At 32.9% G+C, this 9,480-nt stretch overlaps 1 non-coding gene across 1 annotated transcript; it reads left to right on the plus strand.

Moving 5' to 3' along the window:
- The first annotated feature begins 8,997 nt into the window (after window positions 1-8,997).
- Window positions 8,998-9,104, plus strand: LOC122452616. The gene has a single exon (XR_006272780.1). It is a non-coding gene; the product is annotated as a U6 spliceosomal RNA (small nuclear RNA).
- Window positions 9,105-9,480: the final 376 nt, after the last annotated feature.

The raw sequence follows: 9,480 nt of genomic DNA on the forward strand, positions 1-9,480 counted from the left end.
TTGGCGTAGTCAATAAAGCAGAAATAGGTGTTTTTCTGGAACTCTCTTGCTTTTTGGATGATTCAGCAGATGTTGGCAATTTGATCTCTGGTTCCTCTGCCTTTTCTAAAACCAGCTTGAACATCTGGGAGTTCATGGTTCACATATTGCTGAAATCTTGCTTAGAGAATTTTGAGCATTACTTTACTACCATGTGAGATGAGTGCAATCGTGTGGTAGCTTGAGCATTCTTTGGCATCGCCTTTCTTTGGGGTTGGAATGAAAACTGACCTTTTCCAGTCCTGTGGCCACTGCTGAGTTTTCCAACTTTGCTGGCATATTGAGTGCAGCACTTTCACAGCATCATCTTCTAGGGTTTGAAACAGGTCAACTGGAATTCCATCACATTCACTAGCTTTGTTCGTAGTGGTGCTTTCTAAGGCCCACTTGACTTCACATTCCAGAATGTCTGGCTCTAGATCAGTGATCACACCATTGTGATTATCTGGGCTGTGAAGATCTTTTTTGTACAGTTCTTCTGTGTCTTCTTGCCACCTTTTCTTAATATCTTCTGCTTCTGTTAGTTCCCTACCATTTCTGTCCTTTATCGAACCCATCTTTGCATGAAATGTTCCCTTGGTATCTCTAATTTTCTTGAAGAGATCTCTAGTCTTTCCCATTCTGTTGTTTTCCTCTATTTCTTTGCATTGATCACTGAGGAAGGCTTTCTTATCTCTCCTTGCTATTCTTTGGAACTCTGCATTCAAATGGGAATATCTCTCCTTTTCTCTTTTGCTTTTCACTTCTCTTCTTTTCACAGCTATTTGTAAGGCCTCCTCAGACAACCATTTTGCCTTTTTGCATTTCTTTTCCATGGGGATGGTCTTGATCCCTGTCTCCTGTACAATGTCATGAACCTCTATTCATAGTTAATCAGGCTCTCTGTCTATCAGATCTAGTCCCTTAAATCTATTTCTCACTTCCACTGTATAGTCATAAGGGATTTGATTTAGGTCATACCTGAATGGTCTAGTGGTTTTCCCTACTTTCTTCAGTTTAAGTCTGTATTTGGCAATAAGGAGTTCATGATCTGAGCCACAGTCAGCTCCCGGTCTTGTTTTTTATTTTTGTGAAATTTATAAATTTTACTTTCAAATATGTAACATAGATGAATTTACATAGAAGATGCATGTAAATCTAATTCATTCCAAAAAATGCATATGCATACACTGAATAACTGATTTCCTCCATTTTTGTACATATATATGATGAAAACATTTAGAATAAAAATTTGGACTTTAGTAAATATAAATAATTAAGTTATAAGTGCTCACATATTTAACGTATACATATGTTTTGCATTATTCAAATAAATCACAATCTGTTGATACTTTAATTCCAGTTCAGGTTGACCTACATAATATCAACATAATTTGGTTGAAAAATGGCTTTTAAAAAATTCTGGCAAGACAAATAAACATTACTGTTTTCACTGAACTGATTTAGTATTGAATTGAATTAATCTTTAAAAAGATCTGGAGTGACTATAGGCAATATGCAAAATTATATTTTGTGGCAACAGGTTTAAGTTTTTAAGTAACTAGTGATGATATAAGTTATGGTAAGGAAAAATATTGGAATTTTTAAATATCCACTTGTATTATCTCCATTAGGACATGTGTATGGACAAATAATTTTATCACATATAGAATATATTGTATAAATTAATAAATTAAGAGACCCTCATTGTAATGCAGAAAGTACAGCCATCTGTATTACCAATTTAAAAAAATGTATTTATTTCTTTTTGGCTGTTTGTGTCTCTGTTGCTATGTGCAGGCTTTTCTCTAGTCATGGTGAGCAGGGACCACACTCTGTTTGTGGTGGGAGGGTCTCTCATTGCTTTGGCTTCTTTGGTTGCAGAGCACAGTCTCTAGAGAGTTTGGGTTTCAGTAGTGGAAGCACATGGACTCAGTTGTGGTTCCTAAGCTCTAGAGCACGGGCTCGGCAGTTGTGGTGAGTGGGCTTAATTGCCAGGCAGTATGCGGGATATTCCTAGGCCGGGGATTGAACCTGTGTCTCCTGCAACGGCAGGTGCATTCTTTACCCCTGAGCCACCAGGCGTGCCCCATATTACCACATTTTATAGGATACAATAAATCAATTGGGGCAAACTTACATTAAATAACAATTGAAAAATGAGATCTCTTGGAATTATATATTTTGTTTTACAAGGCATTAGCAATTTTAATTACAAATATTTGATATTGACCCAATTTTACACTAATCCCCATGATATTTAGCTTATGAATTGGCAGTGTGCATCCTTTTATGCTGTTTAAATATCACATGCAATTTAACTGTGTGTAAAATTTGGTCCCTCTTGGCAGCAAAAAGTAGACTATTAGCGAGAAAAATGTTCTTAATTCCTTCAGAATTTCTGCTTTCCCATGTTTGCCAATCAGAGATGCTCAACTTTAAATATTTATCAACATGAAGATCATACATTATAAATGATTTCTGAGAGAGATTAGATAAAATGTTAAGTAGTATTTAATGGTAATAAATGAGAAGTGGTAAAAGCTGTCCTACAGACAAAGATCCAATATTCCTGGACCTTCTTAATTTTCATGAATCAGGAAGGGAAAAAAAAAAAACAAAACAGAGTATTCATTATAGAGTTACTCAATTCCACTAGGGACCCTTCCTCCTTTCTTTTCTTTGCCCTCTTTGTTTTCTCTTTCATTTCAATCTTCTTGTGTGTCCTCATCTTCTTATGTTTCTTCTATTCCGTATTCATATTCCTACTTCTTTTCTTTTCTTCCTCCTCCTCCTCTTTATTTTTTTTCTTTTTTTCCAAGTAGTGGCATTAACAAACAGCAAGAGTAAAACAAAACTAACTTAAAAATGAACTATATTTATAAATACATTATTGTATATCTTAATAACAATTAGTGTATTAAAGTGTTTTGCAGGTATGTCTAAATTAGTTGAATAATTATTAATCAAATAACTGCTCTTGTAAGATCTATAATTCTATTATAATGTTGCAAGTAGTTAAGAAACAAATGAAGATTCAAGTAAAGTGAACATCACATAAAATATAAATAACACAAGGCTGTTTTATCTCAAAAATAAAAGGAATCATTATATAAAAAATAATGCTATTGATATACAAGAATGATCATCATGAGATTACTCTTCTGCTCTCATTAATGTTACTTGAAAGTCTTCAATTCACATAACCAATTTCATAATTAGCTTTAATGGTAGTATTAATATTTATATGTAATACCGGGTGTATTCTCAGTTGTATCCAACTCTTTATGACTCCATGGACTTTAGCCTGCCAGGCTCCTCTACAGGATCCTCTATTCATGGGATTTCCCAGATAAGAATACTGAAGCGGGTTGCCGTTTCCTATCCAGAGGCTCCTCCTGACCCAGGGATCAAACCTGTGTCTCTTGCATCTCCTGCATTGGTAAGTAGATTTTTACCACTAGTGCCACCTGGGAAAACCATTTTATATATGATAAATCATAAATATGATTCAGTTAGATTAAAATGATGCTCATTGCAGAAAATAAACCAAAGAAATACTCCTTAACTTTTTGAGACATATAGTCCTGTAAAATTTGTTGAAAAATTGAATTTTGTCTAGGAAATGAAAATGCATTCATTGTATGTGCAGCTTATATTTTATCTGTCATACCTAACACTGTTCAAAATAAATCTTTCTTAACTGAATTGTTGCCTCATATCTGCTTTTGACCTCTGTAAAAAGTATGAGATTTTGGGTACTGATTCCTTGCTGACCACAAGTTGTTAAAATGGAGTCAATTAATTCAGCTCGGTTCAGTCACTGAGTCATGTCCGACTCTTTGGCACCCCATAGACAGCAGCACACGAGGCTTCCTTGTCCATCACTAACTCCTGGAGCTTGTTCAAACTCATGTCCATTAATACAGCCCATGGAATTCTCCAGGCCAGAATACTGGAGTGGGTAGCCTTTCTCTTCTCCAGGAGATCTTCCCATCCCAGGGATTGAACCCCTGTCTCCACACTGCAGGCAGATTCTTTACCAGCTGAGTCACAAGGGAAGCTCAAGAACACTGGAGTGGGTAGCCTAGCCCTTCTCCAGCAGATCTTCTCAACTCAGGAATCAAACTAAGGTCTTCTGCATTGCAGTTGGATTACTTACCAACTGAGCTATTAGGGAAGCCCATTAATTAATTAGCTTATGCCAAATTATTAAACATATTCATTTAATAAATAAGATTATATATATATTTACTGTACTCTACTATGCTATATACTTATAATTGAGTTTAATTTGATTTATGTGTTTAAATTCAATTAACTTGTTTCTAATTCACTCTAATGATATAATGGTCTATTACCAGGCCTTGAATATATGAGTTGTATCTGATATTGCATTAGAATATCTTTCAAGCATATATGCAAAAAAGAAAAAAAAAAGTATTGATATGATTAGAAAAAAAAAAAAAAAACACAAAGATACCCTGCAGCTAAAAAGCTAATATATTGTCAGAGGATAACAAAAGTATTAGAAAGCATAACAAAATTTTAAAAAGAGATTTTCTTTAAAATATATATGATAAACTAAAGAAGTCCTCCCAACTAGGTAGGATCATAGAATGAACTAAAGAACAGTGAGAAAGGGCACAAATTAAAATTTAAAATTTCACAAAACTCGTAGAAAAATATTTCACCTCACGATCATAAAAAATAAAGGTAATTGATTTCCTTTGCTTATGTAAGTTTTTAAAAGACACAGATTTGAGGGAAAAAAATGGGTTTAGGATTAGAACTATCACAGATTTTCAGCGGATGTGAAACCTGATACAAACTCCTTAGAAAACAATTTTTTAATTCAGCAAAGAACTATATTAGTTTAAGCTGTTTTTTAAAAAAATGCATATTATGGTTCAGACAACTAAAAAGAGATAAAGAATTCTATGACTCAAACAAAACAGAAATACATATTTTTTCACATAGTATGAACATGTGCAATGGTCATGGCAGGTAATCAGTTCCAATTCATGAGACTATGCAGTGATTGATATCCTTTCCTTTTTTATATCTCTGTCACCATCTCCAAGAGTATTATTGTTACCATACTCAATAACATGGTTTACCACTACATCTGTACAACAGGAAGAGGAAAAGTAAGAGATTGCATGTCTACTGTGCTAAGGCCAAGATCTAGTCAAAGTAATTATAATTTCCAACTATACCCAATTGCTACAAACTTAGACATAATAATACAGCTATCTGAAGGTACATGGGTCAAAGGTTTCTCTAACTAGCTTACTAGTTAGCACAACTGTAGTAGTGAGAGTTTCTTGCTTTCAAGCAATTGTGTGTGAAAGTTACCACATCCAAAAGACATCCCGGTCATAGTTCTTAAATTTATGGATTTTTCTCCTATGTTTAATGTTGCCTATGTTCTGCTCAACTTTCTCTGTCGTTGTCAATTAAATAATAATTAATTCCATGCCATCTGAAAACTTACTTTGATCCATGCAGCTGGGCTGACAACCACTGTATACATAAATAAAAATAATGCAATGCATTTCAAGAAGATTCTGGGTGACAGTTCTCCTACTTTTGGTTTCAACAAGTGTCTGCTTTTAGCAGTAGGTAAACAATTGTTTTTTCCTTATACCGACTTTTCAAATTCTGTATTTTCACAAAATTGTTATTTTATGTTGCAGTCAGAACTTTTTTTTTTTTTTTTTTAGCGGAACTCTATTTCTTTCCAATTATGTCTGCAAACTGGCATTCTGACTGCTCCCTGGAGAGTTATAGTCTCCATAGACTGCAATCTGCTTTCCAAGTTATCACAGGTGGCAGTTATATCAACTTTTTTCAACAGTGTAAGAAAGCTCATAAGTCATCAAGTCTGTGTTCATTGTTTCCTTGCTGTCCAATGCCAAATATCAAGCTATTGACATATATTTCAAGTTTTGTTTGAGCAACACTCCAATTTCAAAATTCTATTAATACTTTATGTATTATCTAGGTGAAAGGCTAAGCTGCTATAACAAAGATACCACAAAATAGAGTTATTTACATAATAAAGATTTAATTATGTTTTCACCAAAGTCCCATGAAAAGCTGGTGGTGGCTGTAGTAACCATTGGATCCACGGCAAGCAATAGCCCTGTAATAATGTCCTTTATCCCAAAGATTGTTTACATTATTCAGACAATGAAAAAAGACAAATACATAATCCAAGCAATGAACTTGGTAATATACTCAAGAAGCAAAAGGATAGAAACAATAACAAAAAAAAAAGAAGATAAGTAATCAAAATCAAAATCAAAATAATTAAAAAAGTAATAAAAATCAAAATAAGTAAATCTGGTCTCAGTAGCAGTATGATTAATGATATACAATCACTATTAAAACTCATAACTTACTATGGGGAAAATATTTATTGGTGACTGAATATTCGTATGCCCCTCCATATTTCTTAGCATCTTTGCAGAAATGTTTGCCTATGGCAATAGTTATGACAAATAGAAAATTAGAAATCATTCAGCTTCATCCATGGAAAAACATTTAGAGGACTATAGTTGAAATTGTAATTTGTTTTGTTTCTGGTATATTGGCCATGGAAGACTGACCCTGAGATGACAAAGTAGCCAAAAAAAAAAAAAAATTCCAAGTGATCCTGATTACTGAGTCATCACATGAATCATTCATGCCATGGAGAGTCATCAGAAATACACCAGACTTTGTAGGTGGTTCAGATGATACAGAATCTGCAAAAGAGGAATTCTAGGTTCAATCCCTGAGTCAGAAGATCGACCTGTGGGTTATGAAGGATTCACATTTTTGTCATACCTGATAAACTTGTGCTGATTCCTAATGCCTTTTTGGTGTTTTGTATATAATCCTCTTTTTCTGTGTTTTTTCTTTGTGTTTTGCTTTTGATTGGACTGATGTTTTACCTTAATTTTTTTCATGTATGTTGCTGAACATTTGCATATATATTTAAAGGTTATGATAAGAATTTCACATGAATATTGAACCTAATAAAATCTAGAGTATAAATAAATCAGTATTTTAACTGTCTTCCTGAACACTTTTGGAGTACCTTAAAATATTTTAATTCTAGTGAATTTTCTACAGATTATATGTTATAGTCTTCTCATATTTTGTTATATTTTAATACTTACATTATTTTTATGTTTTTTTATGCAGTCAATGATTAGGCAATTTAAAAATTTCCCTAAATTTTTCTTTGGTTACAGTTGATTCTTGCCTATCAGTCAGTCCTTTCTGGTATATTCCTTCTTCTTGATGTACAGTCTTTAAATTATCTGTTAGTTAAGGTCATTTGGTAATAAACTCTATCTAGCCATTTTTTTTTCTGAATATATTTATATTTCAACCTCATCCCAGAATAAAATTCCCTGAGGTTAAACCTTTAGGTTAAAAGATATATTCTATCATCATTAAACTTATTTTTCTTTTTGTTTGCCCTATTTTTCTTAATCTCTTATTAGTTTCATTTGTTTTTTTATATAAAATTTCCATATTTCTGGATCTTTTAAAGATATTTACCTTATCTTTGATGTCCTGAAGTTTCACTGAAATGGTTTTTGTGAACTTTTATTTATTTTGCTTGTATTTACTGAGTTTTCTCAAATCAAAATGAAAATATATGACCGACCTTTATACTTTGATCATTATTTCTGTTAGCATTTGGCACCATTCTCTTTTCCCTGGGATTCTGATTGGATATATAGTATAAATTATTTCTCTATTCTCCATGTATCAACATTTCTATTGCACTTTTGTTCTCTAGATCTTACATCATTTCTGAGTCATTTCTTCCTATACATGATTTTTCAGGTCTTTCTGCTTGTCTGATATTCTGTGTTTCCCCATTTGGGTTTTTAATTTAGTTTCATTATGTATGCATATTTTGAGAAGTTTTATTTGATTATTTTCTCCTATGACTGATGACCTTTATAGTCTATTTTTCCTATGCTTCCTATTTTATCCAAACATACACATTCAACTAATCTTCAACAAGAATGTCAGGTACATACAATGTGAAAATGGTAGTCTCTTCAATAAATGGTGCTGGGAAAACTGGATTACCACATGCAGAAGAATGAAATTAGGTTTTTGTCTCATGGCATATACATAAACCAACATAAAATAGATGAACAATTTAAGCATAAGATTTGAAATTATAACACTAAAATGAAACATTGGGTAGATATAGTCATTTTTTTCCATGCAAACTATTTTTCCTCATTTGTTTATAGTCTACTTAGTGCTAAACATGGTTCTATTTTTATTTTACGTTGTGGGGAAAGGCATTTTACTTCTCGTTACAACATCTTTATAAACAATCGAATGTTTGACCATAAAATGGAGGACAAAATTTTGAGAGTGGAAATCCGTTTTAAAGAGTTAGCAAATACAGGTTATGCTGAAATATTTTGACAATAATTCAACTACTGCAAGCATGATTAGTGCTCCATTTTTAGTTGCATAGCTTTTTGTTTTAAAGTGTTCAGTGACTATATAGTATGAGCATATATCATGCATTGTGGGATGAATTGTAAGTAACATTAAAAAAATCTTGGCCCAAATTCTCCACTCAAAGGACTTGAAAAATAAGGACATGGACGTTAGTAACCATATTACACAATAAAAATGAACAGCATAATTTGACAAAAATAGATAGGAACAACTTGAAATATAGGCTAAATTAGTGAGTTCATATGGACAAAAAAAAAGACTCACCTTCTAGAGAAATGCAAATAAACACAAAAATAAACAAGTGAGACATAATTACTTAAAGTTTTTGCACAGCAAATGAAATTATAAATAAGGAGAAAAGCAACCCTCAAAATAGGAGAAAGTTATAGCAAATGAAACAACTGACAATAATTAATTTCCAAACTATACAAGTAGCATATGCAACTCAATACCAGTAAAACAAACAACCCAATCAAAACGTGGGAAACAGTGTTCACTTCATCAGCACATGTGCTGAAATTGAAACAATATAGAGAAGAATAGCATGGCCCCAGCGCAAGGATGACAAGCAAACTTGCAAAGTGTTTCATAATTAAAAAAAAAAAGTGGCAAAGTGACTTAAACAGATACTTATTCAAAGAATACACACAAATAGCTAATAAACACATAAAAAGATGCTCAATATTGCTCATTATTAGTGAAATGCAAATCAAAACTACAATAAGGTATCCGTTCACACTAGTCAGAATGGCCATCGTCAAAACTGTCTACAAACAATAAAGGCTGGAGATAGTGTAGAGAAAAGGGAACCCTCTTGCAGTGTTGATAGGAATGTAAATTGACATAGCCACTATGGAAGACAGTATGGAGATTCCTCAAAAAACTAAGAATAAAACCACCATATGACCCGGCAATCCCATTACTAGGCATATACCCTTAGGAAACCAAAATTGAAATAGACACATGTACTAC

Source organism: Cervus canadensis, chromosome 13 (assembly GCF_019320065.1).
Source record: "Cervus canadensis isolate Bull #8, Minnesota chromosome 13, ASM1932006v1, whole genome shotgun sequence".
Taxonomy (NCBI): domain Eukaryota; kingdom Metazoa; phylum Chordata; class Mammalia; order Artiodactyla; family Cervidae; genus Cervus; species Cervus canadensis.